Source organism: Gossypium arboreum, chromosome 11 (genome assembly GCF_025698485.1).
Source record: "Gossypium arboreum isolate Shixiya-1 chromosome 11, ASM2569848v2, whole genome shotgun sequence".
Classification (NCBI taxonomy): Eukaryota; Viridiplantae; Streptophyta; class Magnoliopsida; order Malvales; family Malvaceae; genus Gossypium; species Gossypium arboreum.
The window spans coordinates 25,430,449-25,453,577 of NC_069080.1; the positions used below are offsets into that span (position 1 = coordinate 25,430,449).

General features: G+C 33.3%; 1 long non-coding RNA gene across 1 annotated transcript; it reads right to left on the reverse strand.

Annotated features, from left to right (window-relative positions):
- Positions 1-8,242: 8,242 nt before the first annotated feature.
- LOC128283712 (uncharacterized) lies at positions 8,243-9,397 on the reverse strand. Its single transcript, XR_008274121.1, has 2 exons — positions 9,330-9,397; positions 8,243-8,495 (listed from the first exon to the last, which is right to left on the reverse strand). It is a non-coding gene; the product is annotated as an uncharacterized LOC128283712 (long non-coding RNA).
- Between the last annotated feature and the right edge of the window lie 13,732 nt (positions 9,398-23,129).

Sequence of the window (23,129 nt, forward strand, 5' to 3'; positions counted from 1 at the left end):
ATTGATGACAACATCGGTAACGGTACTAGCATCAACATTTGGCTCGACATTTGCTTCGACATCAAAATAGAGGCGTAGAATGCTGGAGACGGAGGTGCCTCGAAATATGTACATACGGAAGGGGTAGAAATAGGGCATTGCAGTGGTGCATAGTGTAGTGCTTGTGAAAAAAACATGAGGTTGGTTAAATGAACGAGAATAAGTAGAGTGAACTAAGCGGGATGTGGCGGCAACTTCGGTCACACTTGTCGGGTTGGAGCTGGTGACGAACTCGTCGCAATACCTTTTTCAGGCTTACACTATTAAGCCACCTGTCGTTGCCTCTTTTGACGAAGTTACCTACTCCTTACCTTTATCGATAGTAAATATAACTTGTCGACGACTCTAAACCAAGGCATGTACTCCAAATAGGTCGTCGTGTCTGATGAGAAAAAAAGTTTACAGATGGGTAAGAATTCCATCATATAATCCCAAATGTTGATGTACTCCTTGTGGTAATCTTGCCAATTCTCGTCGTTCTTCCCCCACGGGTCTAACTTGTGTAGCGCTTCTATGTCACGATGTAGAGATAAAATTTGTTGCCTTCACCCAAACTGTCACATCATTCGATTTGATTCGTGCATTTCTATCGTCACATACTCTATCAAAGACACTTTCGTATCCTACATACTCCGATTAGCCAAAAATTCTAGTGAGATACATTCTTTGATATTCGGGTTGACATATGAAATCCATTCAAACTGCAGTGCACAATTGTAAATTTTGTTATGTACGGAATTTTATTTTACAAATAATTGCGTAATTATTATAAGTTTGAAAAAATAAGTAACTAACCTCAACTTCTAAGCGTTGATCTAACAACAGCCAGATATCTTTGAGCTACTCAGGTAGTCCCATGTAACTCGGCCTATGGTTCCACCTACACAAGCGATATGTTAATTCAAATATAGAATAAATAAACAACATTTACTATACAAACTAAATATTTACTCATTCATCTGCTTTCTTTGATCCCCAACACATTTGTAGTAGCACCTTATGTGTATCAAATTTTGAGATTTATTGGGTATTAAAATGCCCCCGATTAACCTCAGGATGAATACTCAAGCATATTATTCTTTGACAACATTGGGTGCATCCTTAGGAAGATCTTTGAAATTGGTTTCTAACCACTTCATATTTATCTGGCACTGTAAAACTTATTCAATACCTTCCCTAAAAATGCCTCGCAAAGGTCCTCTTTATTAGGAACGACTACTCACCCCGTGACGACTGGCCTATCCATCGGTAAACCGAGTTGTAAAGCTACCTCTTCGAATGTGATTGTACACTTGCTGTATGGAAAATGGAAAATGTATGTCTCGAGCCTCCATCTTTCCACCAGTTCGCTGATGAGTGTAGGATCGAATTTGCAGCCGTATTTGGGCTATTTGATAGATTATGTATGAACCCCTCCAAAATAAGATCATCTAACTATTTATATCAACAAAAAATTAATTTAAAATATTTTAAAAAATAAAATACTTTAAATTTAACTTAATTAAAAATAACGAAATTTAAAATTTTTTCTAATCATTATTGCTTGAGTGGAAAAAATGTACTTGTCGTCAAAATGAATCAGAGAGGTTGCCATCGTGAAAATTTAATCGGAATGAATAATATATGAAACAATTAAATAAAACTATAATATTTTTACCTAAGCGTATCAGAAAATTTGAAACAAAACTTGAGAAAATCGAGAGAGTTAAGATTTTAAAAAGAACTGAGAGAGTTGGATTTGAGTGAAAAGAATGAAAAATGACCTAATATTTATAGGAAAAAAATTACCATTGGGGCCCTTCAAAAATTTTGTCGTTGCCAACGTTAAAAAAAAAGACCGTTGCTAGAAAACGCGCCCAACTGGTTGTGCTTTCACACACTCTCTCCAAAATCAGCCTATTTTTCTAATTAAAAAAACCTACGACCTTTTGTCTCGTCCATTGTAGCACATGTGTTGCTCAAGGCATAATAGGCATGATGATTTGATGTCATCCTCACCTTCCTCCTGCTTATCACCAGTAGTCTACTCAGAGTTCCAAACTCAATCGTGAAAACTAAACACGAGGGTTGCACTCGTTGCGGGACTTAATCCAATACCTTACAGCATGAGCTGATGACAACCATGCACCATCTATATCTGCATTCCCAAAGGCACCCCTCTCTTTTAAGAGGATTCGCGGTATGTGAAGCCCATTTAAAAGACCAAATAAAAACAACGACATAATTGTCTAATTTAGCCCAGGATATTGAAGAATTATTGAGACAATTTGGCTATGTGCAAATTATTGAATGAAAGTTTGTATCACACCATTATCCGTGATTGTCCATCAAATTACAATAAATAAATAATCGGTTGCAACTACATGATGATACCATCTCTAATTTAATTTAACTTTAATTAAAATAATTAAAATTTTGGGGGAAAATGTTGAAACTACATGATGGAAAAAATATAACCAAAAATAAATAAAATTGAAAATACTTAAATCAATAATTAAAAATAAATAAATGATAAAAACATAAGCACAAATTGAAAAAACGTAAAATCAACAATTAAAAATTTAGGAAAAAAAGTAAAAATTGAAATTTGAAAAATTGTAATCACCGTGGTTCTATCAAATTCTGAAATTTGATTAAAAATTAAACAAAATAGTAATAGAAAATTAAAATTAAAATTAAAATCAAAATGGAAAAAAAATTGCCTACCTAGAAATTAAAAGAATTTAAAAACCGATTGCTTAAATATAAAAACACAATTTGAAAGCAAAAAATAAAAGACGATTATAAAAAAAGAAAACATGCTTATTTATTAGAAAATTTAGATTATTAAATAATTTAGTTAAAGTTAAATTAAATTAGAGAAGACTAAAGGACTAAAAAAGGCCCATTTCCAAAAAAAAAAACGAAAATGGGTTGTTTCCGTTTTGCTCAAAAATTATTGGAAAGGGCCAATTTCCCCAAAACACACTGAGTTGGCATCGTTTTTAGGGAAAACACAGAAAAGTGCGTCTAGTTTAGCACTTTTTTCCTGATGACCAGTAAAACGCGCCCATGTCAGTGTGCTTTAGTAAAGCGCTTCCAGGTAGGCAAACGTGCTCCAACGGTTATTTTAATTAGCTGTTGAACTCCAACGGTAAAAAAAAAGTATAAACCCCCATACATTTCTTATACATAATTTTCAGACTAAATGACCAAAAAATGCCTATTTTTTTAAAAAAAATCATGGAAATGAGTCATTTTGTTCAAAAAGTACTGGAAATGGCCAATTTCCCTAAAATACACCGAGTTGACGTCGTTTTTAGAGGAAACACTGAAAAGCACGTCTAGCTCAACGCTTTTTTCCTTGAAGATCAATAAAACGTGCCCATGTCAATGCACTTTAGCAACGGTGCTTCCACGTAGGCACGCTTTTGCCCATGCTCCAACAGTCAACTCTAATGACTATTTGAACTAGCCATTGGACCCCAACAGTAAAAAAAAAAAAAGTATAATCCCGCCACACACAATTCTCACAATTCTCTCCAAAATCACTCAAATAGTCTCTTAAATTATTTTCCTAAATTCTATTTTTATCTAAATTATTCTTTTTATTATTTTTTATAAGTAATTTCAAGAAATAGTATTTTTATTAAAAAAATTGTTAGTGTTCAATTATATATTTAGCAATGGCTGGGTGTCTAGTCCGTCTTGATAACAAACACATCTCCGTTAACCAATTGCAAATGGAAAGAATAAATTTTAATAAATTTTAAAGTTTTTTAATTTTTTAATTTCATAGTCATAATTAAACTTAATATTTTTTTATAACTTTTATGTAAATAGGCGGAAGATCAAATTTTGTAATGCCATATTCCTAATCTACACTGTTCTCCATCACCAATAATCGTAACATACTTGAGGGAAGCTAGTTTTTTGTAAGTGGCGCTTGTAGGCCGGGGTGTAAGTTGGACCCAAAACTCATAAACACGTTGGTAGAGAGGTGGAGACCCTAGATGCACACATTCCATCTTCTATGCGATGAGTGTGCTATCACTCTAGAGGATATGCGGTTACAGTTGGGTTACCCGTGGACGGGTCAAGTCGCCAGGTCTGTTACGATCTATTAGGTGTGGTTACAAAATAAGTTACGAAATGGCCTAATTACGAAATAATTTCACAGAGCTAATGGAGGATTCTACTGAAGAGAAAAGAGAAAGATACGCTCAGGCGTACATCTTTTATATTATTTGAGGTATTCTGATGCCGGATAAGCTACGAAACCTTGTATATCTAAGGTGGCTGTTGAAACTCATCAATTTTAGAAGAGTTGGTGAATTTAGCTGGGGGTCCTCCGTGTTGGCGACATTGTATCGGGAGATGTGTCAAGCGACGAAATTAGAAAAAATCAAAATTGGTGATTGCCTTTTACTACTACAATCATGGGCTCGGTACTGCTTTCTATTTTTACGTCCTCGAGTGGACTACCTCTATATATTCCCACTTGTAACAAGGTAAAATTCAATAGATATTACCATTATTAAATTGATTTAAAATAAAATTATTATGCTAATAAGTTATTTAAATAGGTGGAAGCATGCCCCGAGCCACGTGGGATTACCTATCGAGCTTGAAGATATACGACTTCTATTAGATCAACGGTCAGAAGCGGATGCATGTATTTATTTAATTTTGAACTATATACAAATAACATAGTCGATTTCGTATATAATATTCAGTAGTATATATATAACAAATGTTTTGATCACATTCGTATAGTTTGAATGTACACCATATGAGGACTCGACAATTTAGGTAGTAGTTTTTGATGAATTCTTTGTAAATTCCAATGCCTAGCACTTTAAGGTCCCATTGATAGTATACGCTGCCATAAAGATGCACGAGATGGATAGAGTGTTGCGACAGTTTGGATTTCGACAATCAATTCTCGTCGCACCTCAAGAGATTAATTATCTACATCGTATCAACTTATGGCGACCGAATATGAATTGGTTGGTATTCCACTCGAAATACATCAACATATGGAATAATTGATATGATTTTTTACCTACTCATGACGTAATTCTCGTTCCGGAGTTAGTACGCGATTCAGATTACATGCTATGTTTTAGGATCCATGGCAAGCCATATTTGTTAGGGGAAGAGGCGAGGCGTGGGCGTCTCTATATGAGTAGGCCACGACAGCCTCCTTTAAATCCAATGGGTGGCGAGGCAGGCCCATCATTAGTGCCCACGCAAGAATCGACCCGGACGGCCTCAGTACTATCGCCCTCACTACACCCCATTTAGTATGTACCACCTTATTCTGGTCCATATTAGTATGTACCACCTTATTCTGGGCCGTATCCTAGCCCTTTTATTTTCACTCAAGCACAAAATATTGACCACATTTTTCTGCTTCTAGTCCTATGTCAGGTTAGACTGTTGTCATCCATCGTCAATGTGGTATAAACCAAATAATATTGGCGGCAATTGGATATCCATGTTGGTCACTTTTCATCGCTCAGCGGTAGATCAATATTGTTGGTAGTAGTTGGACGCAACGTGTCTTAGATAGTACCGATGGTGTGTGTAATCCCAAAGGCTTTCCTGTTGTTCAATTGGGAACAATATTCTAATTCCCCGATCTGAGATGACGTATATTTCAGGTTAGGGGCAAATATGCCTTCTCAACCTAGACAGAAAGAAATCTCTATCGTCTACTTTCTCCTCAAGTATTATTACAAACGCAATTGGAATGATCCTCCAATTACCATCCTGAACCACAACCAACAACAGCCGATGGGTATATCTACCATACATGAAGGTATCGTCTATTTGTACCAACGATTTGCAATATTAGAATGCATCCCGACATTGCTTGAAGGTCTAAAATAGATGCTTGAACACTTGGCACCCACGGAGCAAGCGATTGTTTTATTACGCGGGACTTGTTTCAAGATCTGTTACACAACTTGGTACGTACCTCTCCAGCACTTCACACCACTACCATACCTCATTGTAAGACGCATCCCACACACTGTGCATCTTCTCCAAGGCTTTCTGTTTAGCTATTCGCGCTTTGCGGTATGAAGGCGTGTAGTTGAATTAGCTACAAATATTGGCAATTAAAACCGACATAGTAGTCCTCGGATCCACTTTCAGCATTAGTAGTATTAGGCCTGCGATCATATCTGAATCTACTTCAGATGATCCCGTGAAATACCTATAACCTCATGAGTACGTTAAATTAATTGGAAATAACCCTAAACTCTAAATTTAACCATAATAACCTAGTGATACTGTACCAAAGACAACAGATATATGTAAACCGATAAATTTTTTTATCGTCTATAACCCCATATTTTTCTTAACAAAAGCCATGATTTTTCGTGAGCAGCTGTTGTAACAGCTCGATTTTTAATGGAGACGGAACAATGATTTTGGAACCATAAATTTCCTTTGTATCAACTCGTAAATATTTTTTAGAATATTTATAGAGTCATTAGAGTCGTATTAAAATTTGGTTTATAAATTTTAACGTTTAGATAGTTAATTAAAGAAAAAAGACTAAATTGAAAAAGATGAAAAACTTGATAATTAATGCATTTAGTTGATTAAATAGCTTGAGAGTTAATTGAAGAGTGACTTAAATGGTAAATTAGCCTAACTAAATTAGTGGGACAGTTAAACAAGACAGTTAAACAAGTGAAAAAGATATAAATATTAAGTTTTAATGGCATAATTGTAAACAAGTAGAAATTAAATAAAACAAATTAGAAGAAATAAGTTTTTCTTCATCATTTCTTCTTATGCATTGCCCAAACACCATAGAAGTAGCTTGGAGAGTTGGTTGAGAATAGAAGCTTGCATGTGAGTTCAATTCTTACCTGTTTCTTATAATTTTTATATTTTTGAGATCGTTGCAACTAGGTCCAGCTAACCTGTACCTTCGTTTTTGATTCTATTAAAAATTTTGGAATTTCCATTATTTAATATTGAATTTTTTTTAATGAATATCATATATTTAGAGCTTTGATTGTGTTGTGTGATGATGTTGTAAAATGATTTTGTTAAATTTTAATTTTAGGATTAAATTTTGAAAATGTCAAAATATTAGGATTTGATAGTGAATTTGATGTTTATTAGGGGCTGTTTGAGGTCCTAGTATATTCGGATAAAATATTGACTTAAGAAAATTAGTTAATTTGATGAATTTCGAGTTAAGGGACTAAATCGCAAAAATGGTAAAATTTTAGGGTAATTATGTAATTTTAAAAAATAAAAGGGTTTTAGTTGTAAAATAGTTTGGAATTGAAATATATGGTAATAAATGAAGAATTTTACATTTTAGATCAAAATCTCGTAGATACTCGTGGAAAAGGAAAAATAGCGGAATAGTCCTTGAACCTCTGCAACTAGTACAATTCAGTCCAGGTAAGTTTGTACAGTTAAAATTTAACATTTGTATAAATTAATGGTTGATATTATATATATGTTCTATTGTTGGAAATAAATTATTGTTGGAATTACATTATCGATTTTAATATTCAGTTTGGATTGAATGCGGGATTTGAGTACATTTGTGTTTGGTGTATGACAGGGGTTTTGAGTTGAGATGGCATTGGAGGGAGATACCGGCATATTACCCAAGTAAACCAAGGTTCAGCATTTGTTGTGAACTCTTGCGTTATACTTTCTGTTTGGCCTGGTTCGGGTGGTTCAGCTCTTACGAGCTTCTGTTGGTGTATTCGGGAAGACCAGCACTTATAAGCTTCTGTTGATGATGTACTCTTACCCGTAAGTCGTTCTTAAAATGGAAAAGCTTGGTAAGGTAATTTTTTTAATGAATTTTGTAACACTCCTAACCCTAAACCGTCGCAGGAACGGGGTTACGAGGCATTACCGAACATATCAGACAATTTACGAATAATTTACAATTAATATAACTTTCATAGTATAATTTAATAAATAAGTCCTTATATTGGACTCTTGAAGCCCAAAACACGTATTAAAAGTAGAACGGGATTTGTTCGAGTATTCTGAAAAATTTTCGTAAATATTTTTTTTAATAAAAATTTCGACAGTATTTCTGCTTATTCTTACCTAAAACCCCCTGCAATTTCAAACCAAAAACAACCAATACCAATGTTTCAAATTCACCTAACTAATATTTATATCATTAACATAATTTTAACTTAAATAACTATCATAGCATCATTCAAAATTGATTGAAAACTTCATTCATTTAATAACTTAATGTTCATGTGTCAAAATATCATATACTTTTCTACCATTTCATTTAACAATCTAAACCTTATAATTCATCCTTCACAACCAAAATAATATACATATTCAAGTGATCACACAACACCTATGTACATGCCACCTTTACCCAAAAGAAAAAAAATACATCACCAAGTTGTGTTAGAGTCGGGAATGCTCTGGATGCTGAGTCGGGACACTTGACTTCTACTAACCTGTGCACGGAAACAACCGTACGCTGAGTATGGATATACTCAGTGGTATTACCATAATTCAAATTATAATAGCAATAAAGAATTATAATTACCGAACATGTAACTATCCAATTTCTCAAATATCAATTCATTCTTAAACTTCATTAATTAATAATAACAATACAATTTTTAACTATTCTTCAATTTCCATCACATATCACATGTAACAATTTCAATCACTACATGAATATTAAATTCATGCCTTTCATTTTCAATCTTCATTTCAATTCATAATTCAACTTTCTCATTTCAATATTTCAATAATATAATCAATCAATTTATTTTAAATTTCTCATTTTAGATGTTCACCCTATTAATAGACCCGAACTTTGACGGATACACGGATTCCAACCCAAAACACACCGGTACGACATATTGTGCCTAAAACGGTACATAGTACCTGATCAGAATACGACACATAAAGTATCTAAAACGACACACGAGGTGCCTGATACGACACACGAGGTGCCTGAAATACGACACATAAAGTGCCTAATCAGTAAAGCCGGCAAGTCCCGTACACTTCTAGATCCTATGGCATGCCAATTATATCCGACTCAGCCCGACTAGTTAATAGGGTATTTCATATCAGTTTTCAATTTCAATTTCAACTCAATTCAATACACTTTTCCATTTCAATCCACAAGCAATTCAATTTCAATACATATTCATCATTCAATTAAATTTTTATACAAATCAACAAATATACTTACCTTATAATTTACTTACCATATACATAAATTAAATTAAACATATAATGAATAAATAAATAATTTGAATTATAGTAATACAAACCCGAATTTTGCGATTACTCCTCGATAACTTTCTCCTTTTCTTTTCATGCCAATGCTTCAGGTTCTTTGTCATTCTGAAAATAATAATAATTTACATTATTATTTATAGCATTAATTATAAAAATAATTAAATTTCTAAACAATTCCTACCTTATTCCCAATTTAATCCTAACTAAACTTACTTACTTTCTTAATCCAATTCACTCTCTTTTTCTATTCAAATTTTGTCTAAACTCATATTTAACTATAAAATTTCCAGCATATTTTCCTAATTTCGAAATTTCTTTAATTTAGTCCCTACAACATAAAACTTATAGCCTAGTTTTCAATTTAATCCCTTAATCGATTCTAACTTAGAACTCATTCAATTAAATCCCTAATTCCATAATTTGTCCAACATGAACCCTATTTGGAAACATGTGAACTCTTGAACTATCAACTTAATTTCATCAAAATCTTGTTTTAAAGCTTCTAAAACATCAAAATTAAATAGAAAGGACTTAAATGACTTACCAATCAAAGCTTTAAACCTTAAACTCTTAGTTTTTCCTTTTTCTTTTCTTTCCCCTTTTCTTCCTCCCTGTTTCGAATCTCTCTGTTTCTTTCTTTTCTTTGATTCTTTTTATTTCATTCTTTTATTCTTTTATTTACTTTGTTTATTTAATTAACATATATTATAATATATTTATTTTAAATATCTATTAAGTATTTAATCATATACACACAAGTGTACACCATCAATACCATACAATTGTCACCATTTATTTTATTTTACACACAAAAATCTAGTAATTTAATTATTTAATTAACAAATATCTTTTACTTTAATATTAAGTAAATTAGTTATTTTATTACAAGTGTACATATCTATTTATTACAAATGTACCAATATTTTTATTACAATTGTCATTATTCAATTTATTTGTCAAACAAAAATCTCATAAATTAATTATTTAATTAATAAATATCTTTAACTTAATATAAAAATAATAATAAATATCTATTTTAATATCAATTAAATATATTACATTTGTACACATACATATTATTACACAGGTATATTTTATTACCATACAATTGTCTACTATTTAATTTATTTAATAATAATACCAATTAAATAATTATAGTAATAATAATAATAATAATAATAATAATAATAATAATTTAATATAAAACCATACTAATAATTAATAATAATAAAATCTTAGAATGTTTTTTAACACATATGCCGCCTCATCTTTTGCAAATGGCTCAACTGCCATTTTAGCCTTTCTACTTTCTATTACTTTATAATTAAACTTTTACTCCTTATTTAATTTAGTCCCTTTTTACTAATTACTCTAAATTAAGCTAATTTCACCTAATTAAAACCTAATTAGACACACCACTAAACTCATAAATATTTCTAATAATTATTTTCGAACTTATTTCACTAAGACGAAGGCCCTATAACTCACTTTTCCGGTGCCCGTGAATTTTGGGTCATTACAAATTTGAAAGATATGTTATTTATTTCGTATTGATCTGAATACGGATGTATTTATCGACTGAAGTTGTGAATGACAGAGAGTTCTCTTGGATGATTATTATTGTTTGAATTATTATAGTTATTTCGATAAGATTTATTATTTAACTCGTCGAACTTACTAAGCTTTATTAAGCTTACTTGTGTTGTTTAATGTCATTGTAGATTTTCGGAAGGTTGGATGATTGGATCGGCACTCAAGTCACACTATCCAACTTATCTCGATAGTTTTTGAAACGTTTAATTCAGATTATATGGCATGTATAGGCTTTTGTGCGGTTTTGGTCAATGTTTGGCTTATGTAAATTTTATGAATGATATTTTGTACAAATAACCAACTTGTATTTTGTATGAAAATGATGTATAGTTGTTATGCTAGTATGTGTGGTATATATATATTTTAAATTGTTGTGATTGTGGTAACTTTGTTAGGTATATTGATTATGTATTGCTTGAATGAATTGATGGATTGAATTGATGTGTATTTTGTTGTAAAGTTGTATATACTTGTGGTACCAATGAGAGTACATTGGTTAGGCACATATTAGGTTGGTTTTGATGTGTTTTGGCTTGATTAATGTCATTTTGAATTGGTATTCTGGTTGGTAATTGAGTTTCTTAAGGTCCAAGCAAACTTGAAATGATAAACTTGTGTATTAATGTTCATTTTGGGGCAACACGGCCTGAGACACATGTTTGTGCCTCAGTCGTGTGTGACACACGACAATGTGACACGACCATGTGTCCCCTGTAGGTTCAAGGCATGTAAGTCAGGCTGTTACATAGCCTAGCACACAGCTTGACACACGGACGTGTAAGGTTATTTCGAGGGGTACAAGACCTGGCACACATGCATGTGGCTTGGCCGTGTGACCCAAGTCAGTGAGTTACACGGGCTGAGACATGACCGAGTGTTCCTATTTTGAATGTCCACACAGCCTGAAACATGGGCGTGTGTCTTAGCCGTGTGACTCACACGGCCAATTGACCCCTACTGTCCAAAGTTTTCAATTTTTTCCTAAAATTTTCAAATGTTTTTGGTTTAGTCCTAGATTGTTTCTATAGTATTTTTAGGGTCTCGAGGGCTCGATTAAGGGACATTATGAATATATTTGAATGAAATTTGATTATGTTTGTATTAATGTATGGTTTGAATGGTTTACTATTTCGTTTGTTCAATAATGCTCTATAACCTTGTTCTAACAATGGATACAGGCTAGGGGTGTTACATTTAGTGGTATCAGAGCTACAGTTTAGTCGATTCTCAGACTGAACGTAAAGTGTGAAATGTCTTAAATTACATGGCATATAAATCTGCGATAGTGTAATGTGTTTGATCCAATCTAACCTTTGTTTTCTTATAGATTGTAAAGATGTCAGACGGATTTGATCGTGCTGACAATGATAAGGTTAACAGTAATGTAGCAACTTCTGATCATGGGACGAGTAGTAATGTTTTGATTCCTCTGACTCAGCAACATGAGCTTAAAAATATGTTCTTTGGGTATATGAACCAGTGGTTCAGCGAGTTTATGCAAATGAAAAATCCAACTAAACAACCTCTACCCCCTATTGTACCACCTGTTGTACCTCCGGTTGCACATCCACCTCTTTTTGTGAGTGAACTTAATAGTCGTATTTTGATTGAGAAACTTAGAAAGTGTGGTGCTGAAGAATTTCGGGACAGATCAGATGGTGATCCGATTAAAGCTAAGTACTGGCTTCAAAATATTTTAAGGGCTTTTAAAGAAATAATTTGTTCTCATGATGACTTTCTTAGATGTGTTGTTTCGTTATTAAAAGAGGAAGCATATAGTGGGTGGTCTACGATAGTAGCTGTGGTACCGAGGGAGAAAATTTCATGGTAATTCTTTCAGACCGAGTTTAAAAAGAAGTATGTCGGGAAAAGATATCTAGACAAGAAAAATAGAGAATTTCTTGAGTTATGTTAGGAAAATAGATCGGTAAACAAATAAGGGAGAAAATTTGTGTATATTAGTAAATTATGCCCGATAAATTGTACCTATCAAATAAGAGATGTGTATTCAGTTTGAAGACGGCCTGAATGATGAAATCCGAATAATGATTGAAGGTAATGAAATTTGAGAGTTTGTTTTTTATCTGTGCAAAGAAAATGGAAAAAGTGTACAACCACAAGCTACAACAAGATAGATAGATTCGAGAGTTCCACAAGAGAGGTTCTTCCAAGTTGTATTCTGCATCACCGGCTAAGAAGACTAAAGATGATTTTAGCCGAGCTACTTCAGTGTTTGGGCATTCGAATAAAAACAAGATAATTTAGCAGGATTTCAGAGTACCTACTAAACTAGTTGATAGTGTGGAAAGTGTACAAAATGCTCCGAAGCCCAATTGTAAATACTGTGGGAAATATCATCTTAGTAAGTGTAGAGGTAAATCAGGAGCCTGTTTTAGATGTGGGTTGACTGATCATTTTATTCGTAATTGTCCTAAATTTCCAAAAGAGGATGAAGATCAGAAAGAAAAACAAATGTCTACCTCTCAGAAAAGTAGATGTCCAAGCCAGAATAATGCTACCGGGAGTACTCGTACGATCATGAAAGACACTGTTCGATACTTAATAGATGAATTACAAAATTGATACTTAATAGACGAAATTCTCATTGCCATAGATCAGAAGATTTTTCGCCTAATTTTTTTTACGAAGTTCTGTCAACTTTTTGTTCTGGTTAAAAACCAGTCGCATTGTGTTCTCCAAGAAAAATCATGCCATTCTCAATGACATTGACCTCATCGTTGTAATAAATGATAGCACTAATTCGTCCACTTATTTTCAACCAATTTATCTGTCGAAAGAAATTCAAAAACGAAAAATTTACATGAAAAATCAAAACATTATGCATTAAATATAATGTTTCATATAAATATCAACACGAAAAATTAACTTATACCTTCAACCCCAACGTCTATTCTTCTAAACTTCTTTAATTTTTATTGCTCCAACTTATGCAACCAGAGGTTGAAGTATGGGTCATTTATAGCCTAAGGAATAGCATCCCACTCCTTTCTATAAAATGCCCTATATAGTGGGAGTTGAAATTTGTAGAGGAAAAACACCTCAAGTAGGATACACTATGAGAAGCGGTATTGAAAAGGGCATCTAACTGAAAGTGTTTTTAGTATTTTTGCTAACAATGCATCCTACTTGGAGCGTTTTTCCTCTACAAACCTCAACCCCTACTATTCAGGGCATTTTTCGTAGGCCTCATCCTAAGATTTTTTTAAGAACCATTTCCTCAAATTTATTTTCTTAGAAGTAGCAATACTGAAAAGGGTGTTTAGTTGGAAGTGTTTACAGTAATTTTGCTGACTGTGCATCCTACTTAGAGCGTTTTTTCTCTACAAAAATCACCCTATCTCGTCAAAATTATTTCTTTAGAACTTATCTCCTCGAATTTTTTTTTCAGAACCCATCTTGTACAAATTATATTTATTTCAAAATTTAAAAATTAAATAAAACCCTAAACCTAAATGCTTAAAATTAAAAAAAAACAATAAACCCTAATTTCATAAACCTTAACCTAAAACCCTAAACCCTAATTGGTATTGGGAAAACACGGGCAAAAGTGCGCCAACATGGAAGCACTTTACTAAAGCGCGTTGACGTGGGCATGTTTTACTGGTCATCAAGGAAAAAAGCGTTGAGTTGGACGCGCTTTTTGCATTTCCTCTGAAAACGATGCCAGCTTAGTGCGTTTTAGGGAAATCGACCATTTCCAGTAATTTTTGAACAAAATGACCCATTTTCAAATTTTTTTTTTGGAAATGGGCCTTTTCTGGTTATTTAGTTGTTAGAGAAGATATTAAATCTTTTACATTTTTAAAAATTGATGATGTGATATTACACTATTGATGCCTATAATCTATATTTTTTAAAATCACCTGATATAATTTATTCCCACAAAACAAATGAATGTGATGGAGTTGGACAATTTTGTTACAAATATATGAAGTTCTGAGTTTCACATTTACTTAAATATGTTTATGTGCACTCCATTTGTAAAAGTTTTGAGACTTTACAAAAATAATCAAGATATTAAATACTTTCATAATGTTTCACCAAAAAGGGAAAAAATACAACAATTTGATATCTATTATCATGATGATTAAATTATACATTTTTTGATAAAAAGAATGTACTTTTGCACACGATGAATGTGTTAAATTTTTTTTTTATAAATTATGAATAAATTAAAGATATTCAAATTGGATAACAGTTATGAAAATAGAATGGTAGTATTGAGAGGGATCGACTCTTCCGGGAGAAGTTTTCAAAATGTTGTCTTTAAGGACGCCAATCCGTTCCCTCAACAACGGAAGGTATTGTCCCCCGAGGGAGGGTTTTGTCCTCGATTCTATAGAGAGCCGTGTACAGTTTACGGAGGGGAGCGTGTCGACTGTGTACCCCAACAATTATCTTATATAGTACAGGTCAAAGGTTTGAATCCCACCAAAAGTGAGACACTCGCATCGCCTCTTGGTGGGTGGACGTATGTCCATGTGCAGTCGAGGAGCCTCCCTTTAGTGAACCGTCCATGACTCTCTGTAGAGTGGAGGAAAAACCCTCCCTTGAAGGAAAATACTTTCCATTATTGAGGAATCGAGTCAGCGTCCCTAAAAATGACAAGTCAAAGACTTCTTCCAAAGGAGCCAATCCCCCTTCACCCAGTAGAAATTTATTCTAGCATGTTAGTGCTAATTACAAGAGCTAGTTGCAACATAAGAAATGCTTGGTAGGCCATTGTAACTCGATGATGCTTGAATCAGACTAAACTACTTGGTTTAATTGGTTGAACTGAAAATTGACAAGTATGTTGGTCCTGATAGGATAATAGATAAAATTTTAATCGAATTATTTAAAGCTATCATTGAACCGATTGAATTGATAAAGCCTAAAATCCATTATATTTTTGGCCCAAACTAAACCTTAAAAAGTAAAAGTTGAAAAGAAATGGCTCAACCTATTAAACTTTAAAACCCAACCAAAAATAAACAAATAAAATATAAAAGGATAATAAAACAAAGGGTAAGCTATCAAAATAATCACTTTTCATGGTATATTTTAGTCACTTATGTTTGAAATGTTACATTTTAGTCACTTACGTTATCATGTTGTAATATTTTAGTTACTGAGTGTTAATTGTCGTTAACAATGTAACGATAAGCTGAAGTGGCACGTTAAATCATCATTTCAAACAAAAATTTAGGTTAAATTATACAATTGATCCCTATTTTTTTTCGTTTTGAGAAATTTAATTTTTTCTTTTATGTTCTTTGAACTTTTTTTCCTTTATTTTCCATTCTTTTGTCATTCTCCCTCTGTTTTCTTTCCTTCTTCATTTCTTTTAACGTGGTTTTTCTATGTTTTTCATTTGTTAAAACTAGTCCCTATACTTTACTTTTTGAATAATTTAATTTTTCTTTTTTATTTCTTTATTTTCTTTTTCTTCTTCCCCTATGTTTTTCTCTCTTCTCATATTCTTCACTGCAGAAACATAATCTTTACCCACCAAATAATCTAAGTCCTTATTTTTTCACATGATTCCTAAATTGAATTTCACTGAAAACCGAATATCAATCATTTTTAATTAGATCTCAATTTGATTATAACCTAATTTTGAAACTAAAATTGAATTTAACTAATCAATATAAAAACCATATCCTTAATCAAATCTAAACATAAATTGAATTCTTTATATTTAAAATAATTTTTCCATTTCTAAAATTTTATAGAATCGTAGATTATTCATTTCCTTTTCTTTTATTTTTGGACGAATAAAATTAAGCAAACGATAAAATCGATCTAAACCTTCTTGGATATTCCCAAGCATACTTAATTGGAAGTCGAACATGGATGAACCTAAGAGAAAAATGGAGCAAGGAACCAAATTGGTCTGGGTAAAGTTGATGGTAAGTTTCAAATGACGGTCGTTTTAGTTATTAAGAGTGTAGAGCTCGTTTGAAGAATCCGTGAAACAAAGTAGTTTCAAGAGGGTGAGAATGTTGTAGGTAAGATAGATAAGGTGGTTGTGGAGGTTGGTAAGGAGGTTAAGGGAACGGGCTCGAGAAACTTTGTTGAGGGTTAATTGTCATAAGTCACGACCAGCAAGGTCTTTGAGTGAGGCGAACTTGTGGGCTAGATCATTGAGAGATTCGAATTGGCTCATTAAAGCGATGATGGGCGATGAGGGTTTGTATTGTGAGATAATAATATGCGAAGCAAGTTTTATTTTAGTTTCAACTTTCACTTTTTCTTTTTTCATAAACATAAAAAAGTTTTAACAAATTGGAAATATAGAAAAACTATGTTGAAGTGATGGATAAATGAGGAAAACAGAGGAAGAAACAAATGAGAATGGAAAATAAAGAAAAAAAGTAAAACAAAATAAAAGAAAAAATTAAATTGCTCAAAACGAACAAAATATGGGGACCAATTGTATAATTTAACCTAAAATTTTTGTTTGAAATGATGATTTAATATGCCATATCAGCTTATTGTTACATTGTTAACGACAATTAACAATTCAATGACTAAAATGTTATAACATGTTAACGTAAGTAACTAAAACAAAATATTTCAAATATAAGGAAATAAAATGTAACCTAAGGTAAATAAAAATAACTATTTTGATAGTTTACTCTAAAACAAAATCTAAATTCGATAAATTGAAAAAGGCATAATTGTATAAAATACCCTCAACGTCTATGTAACACCTCTCACCCGTATTCAACGATGGAATAGGGTTACGGAACATTATCAGACTTAACACACATATAAACATACAGTTCACATATAATTAATCAAATCTTATACATTTCAATCACAAACAATCATTTTGTCCCTATTACGAACATACGAGTGGACACACGCCCTTATGACTCGACCGTGTCCCTTAGATGGCCAAAGACACGCCCTTGTCACAAGACGTATGGACATTCGAAATGGGAGCACATGGCCGTGTCCTAGCCCGTGCCCGGCCCCGTGTAACTCTTTAACTTGGGTCACATGGCCAACACACACGCCCGTATGGCTAGCTCGTGTGCCTTAAAAATGGCCATACATGCCCGTATGCCAGACTATGTATTAGGTCGTGCCAAACCTGTAACACCCCTTACCTGTTACCGTCGCCGGAACTGGATACAAGGTATTACCAGAACATAACACATACCATTAAACATAACCGAAATATAAATATGTCATCCAATTTGATAGTGCATCGTATAATATATGTCTTGAACAATATTAGCCAACTTTAATGGCTTGTACAAATTAGCTGGTCGAGTACTGTAACTAATATTTTAAACCTAGACAAATATGACACGTAACAAAATAATTAAGCCTACTATACATGCCATAATTCAAAACGTTTAGTTCAAATACCCTAAAGTATGATAGTGCGGATAGATCTTCACGATCCTTAACTCCTGAGCAAGCCGAAGAACACTATAAGACAAAAGAGAGAAACAAAGTAAGCTTATAGCTTAGTAAGTAAGTATGTAAATACTAATTAAAAAAAAATCTAACATGTTTACACAACAATTCAAGTATATCTACTTTAACTTCACTATTCATTCCACTTTGATTAAGCTGTCTCTGCTGCGTCATATTCACTAAATAAATCATAACTCGAGTTACAAAACTCGAAATTCAAATCCGTAAAATTTCCCTGAATCTAGACTCATAAAGCTTTTTGATAATTTTTTTCTATAATTTTTGGTTCAGCCGATTAGTACAGTTTATTAGTTAAAGTTTCCCCTGTTACACAGCTCGACTGATCTGACCTCTGTTCACTACAAATTGAATTTCTCTCAGTACACAATTCAAACAACCCTGAAGTCTGTTTCATTTAAAACTAGTCTCAACAAGGAATTTAGGCATGTAAACTATATTTCTTAATTTGCTTTGTACAATTTTTAATGATTTTTCAAAGTTGGAACAGGAGATCACGTATTCATCCTGAGCAAGTCACATACAATTGTAAATATCTCAAAATATAGAATTCCTTTGCTTGCTCTGTTTCTTTTACATGAAAGTAGACTCATTAAACTTTAATTTCACATCTCATTCAACTTCTAATTATATTCCTCCTATTTTTGGTGATTTTTCAAAATCACATCACTGCTACCATCTAAAAACAGTTTTAATGCTAATTTCACTCTTTCACACATTCTTTATGCTAACCTCATTTTATCTTATATATGTTTATACCACAAATCATTTTCACCACATTTCATTCACCAAAAGTGTAGGTCCAAACCACAATATCACCACAAAACCATCCCGTTGAACAATTCGGATCAATCCTCGATATTTAATGGTTTCAGCACACATCCCCACCATCATACTTCATTTAGTTCGGCTCTCTTGTACACATGGTGAACACTTAGTACCACTCATGCGACCTAGCCGATTTGTCTCAGTAGCTATCTTGTCTACATGGTGTCCTTCACTTGGAATCACGCATGCGACCTAGCTACATTTATCTTTCACGTAGCTCTCTTGTCTACATGGTGTCCTTCACTTGGAATCACGCATGCGACCTAGCTACATTTATCTTTCACGTAGCTCTCTTGTCTACATGGGATACATCTCGTATCACACATGTGACCTAGCTACTACAGGGTGTCTCGTAGCTTTCTTGTACACATGATGTGCACTCAGCATCATACATGTGACCTAGCTACGCTCCCTCTATTTCATTCGATCTCTCCGATTGTTCAACCGGGATCTCTCTCTCTATATTTATTTCCATTCTTCCAATAGTCGATTTACATTTTAACATCAGCTAGTATGTTTATATAATAGGCTGAAATATAAGAATGTACATGAAATTATTGTAATATTTACATACAAACTTACCTTGGTGCAAAATGTGGAAATTTTGCAATTTAGTCCAAAACTTTTTCCTTCCCCCGTTCGAGATCAATTCCGCGTCTTTCTTGATTATGGAGCTTGAAAATTGAAGAAACCCTAGCTATGGAGAGAGGGAGAATTCGGCAGCAACTAAGGAGGATGATGATCAATTTTGTGTTATTTTTCCCATTTTATTTCATTTAATATCCAAATGACCAAAATGCCCCTCCTTACTAAACTTTCAAAAATTCCTTCCATGTCCTAATTTTGTCCATGAACTTAAAATTGGTCAAATTGCTATTTAAGACCTCCTAATTAATATTCCAAAACAATTTCATACTAAAAACTTCTGGGATGCAAATTTTGCAACTTATTCGATTTAGTCCCTACTTTCAATTTAAGCACTTTAGGCATAGAATTTCATCACGAAATTTTCACACAATCATGCAATCATATCATAAACCCCCAAATAATTATAAAACAATTATTTCTATCTCGGATTTGTGGTCACAAAACCACTATTCCGATTAGGCCCTAATTCGGGTTGTCACAAAACCTGTAGGGTATACTAACTTATGCCACACGGCCAAGTTACACACTCGTGTGTGAAGCCATGTGGAGCATACTGACTTGATTTTAATTTTAACACCAGGGGACACACAACCGTATAACATAACCGTGTGTCACACATGGCTGAGACACACGCCCATGTTTTTACCCATGTGGACAAAAATAGGCTATTTACCAAGTCATTTTGCCACCCAAACTTGCATGTACCTACACCACATCATTTGGAACAAATATTTAGCATCAAAAGGTATTTCAATTCAACTAAATCAAACATAATTCATGCACATTCAATGCTCTCATTCTCTATACACATTAATCTCAAACACTTATATGCATGCAATACTCCCATTCTTTATACACATTAATCTCAAATACTAAAATTCAACCTCGTACCAAGAGCTTCTTGTAGTTTCTTCCAAAAGTCGATGTAAACCTCTGATCTCCATCCGAAATAATCAAAACTAGAACCCGTGCAATCTAACAATCTCAGATATGTACAATTTAGCTAATTTATCAAGTGAATAATCAGTACGTACCGGAATGAAATATGCAGACTTTGTTAGTCGATTTACGACAACCCAAATAACATCTTTCTTATTCAGAGATAGGGGTAATCCTGATACGAAATCCATCGTAACTCTATCCCATTTCCGTTCTGGTATCATTACAGGATGTAGTAATCCTGAAGGCACTTGATGTTCAGCTTTGACTTGTTGACAAATCAAAAAATTCGGTACAAACTCAGAAATGTCTTATTTCATACCTGACCACCAATATAATTGTTTCAAATCATTGTACATTGCGGTACTCCTCAGGTGAACAAATAGGCAACTACTATGTGCTTCGTGCAAAATTTTCTGAATGAGCTCAAAATTCTTTGGTACACAAATTATATCTTGGAACATTAAACAATCATTAGCTTCGATCTGATAGTCTGAATCACTATTCGACTCACATTGCACTCTTTTAGCTTGTAACTCGGTATCACACTTTTGAGCTTCACAAATTTGTTGAAGAAAAACCGATTTAGCTTTCAATTCTGCTAGAATCGAACCATTATCAGAAAAAATCAGTCTAGTATTAATTGCTCATAAAGTAAATAGAGATTTTCTACTCAAAGCATTTGCGACTACATTTGCATTCTTTAGATGGTAATGAATTACTAACTCGTAATTTTTCAGTAGCTCGAGCCATTTCCGTTGTAGAAAATTAAGATCTTTTTGAGTCATTATGTATATCAAGCTCTTATGATCAGTAAAGATGTGACATTTTTCACTGTACAAATGATGGCGCCAAATTTTCAATTCGAACGCAATAGTAGCCAATTCTAAATCATACGTCAGATAATTCTTTTTATGCGGTTTCATCTGTCTAGAGGCATAAGCTAAGACTTTTCCTTCTTGCATCAAAACGTAACCCAGACCATTCAATGACGTGTTGCTATAAATCACAAACTCTTTACCCAAATCAGGTTGAACCAACACTGGTGCATCAGTTAGCAATGCTTTCAACTAATCAAAACTCTGTTGACATTTTTCGGACTACACAAACTTCATATCTTTCTGTAGCAATCTAGTCATTGGTGTAATAATCATTGAGGATCCTTTTACAAAACATCCATAATAGCTAGCTAGTCCCAGAAAACTTTTGACTTTGGATACATTTCTCGATAGTTTTCAATCAACAACTGTTGAAATTTTGCTCAGATCAACTCGTTTACCTTCCGTTGAAACAATGTGTCCTAAGGATCCAATTTTTTGGAGCCAAAACTCACATTTACTGAATTTAGCAAACAATTGCTTCTCTCTCAAAGTTTGTAGCACAATTCTCAAATGTTCGGTGTGCTCATACTCATTTCGTAAATAGATCAGAATGTCGTCAATGAACACAACAACGAATCTGTTTAAATAAGGTCTAAAAATCTGGTTCATCAAATCCATAAAGATTGCAGGAGAATTAGTCAATCTAAAAGGCAGAACAAGAAATTCATAATGTCCGTACCTCGTTCTAAATGTAGTTTTTGGCACATCTGAGTCTTTAAATTGCAACTGATAATAGCCAGATCTCAAATCAATCTTCGAAAACACTGTTTCCCCTTTCGACTGATCAAACAAATCATCTATTCTTGGCAACGGATACTTGTTCTTTATTGTAACCTTGTTGAGTTGTCGATAGTCAATACACATTCTCATTGACCCGTCTTTCTTTTTTACGAACAATACTAGTGCACCCCAGGGCGAAAAACTAGGTTGTGCAAAACCTCTATCTGTTAACTCTTGCAACTGAGACTTCAACTCTTTCGATTCTGTCGGAGCCATTCTGTACGGAGCTATCGATATCGGTGTAGTTCCCGGTACTAACTCAATAGCAAATTCAACCTCTTTTATCAGTGGTAACCCCGGTAATTCTTCTGGAAACACATCCAAAAACTCACAGACTACCGGCACTGATTCAATCTTCGATTCAGATACCTTTGTATCTAAAACATAAGCAAGATACGCTTCGCACCCTTTTCTCACACATCTCTGAGCTGACATAGATGAAATCACAGCAGGTAATTCATTCGATTCATCTGATTCAATTCGAATAATTTCACTGTTCTGAGATTTCAATTCAATGATCTTTCATCTACAATTTACAATGGCATCATGCAAAGTCAACTAATCCATACCCAGAATTACATTGAACTCATCAAATGGAAAAAGCATCAAATCCATAGGAAAATAGTAACTCCGAGTTATTAAAGAATAATTCTTTCAAACTTTATCAACTAGAACATACTTGCTTAAGGGTTTCGATACTTTAATCACAAA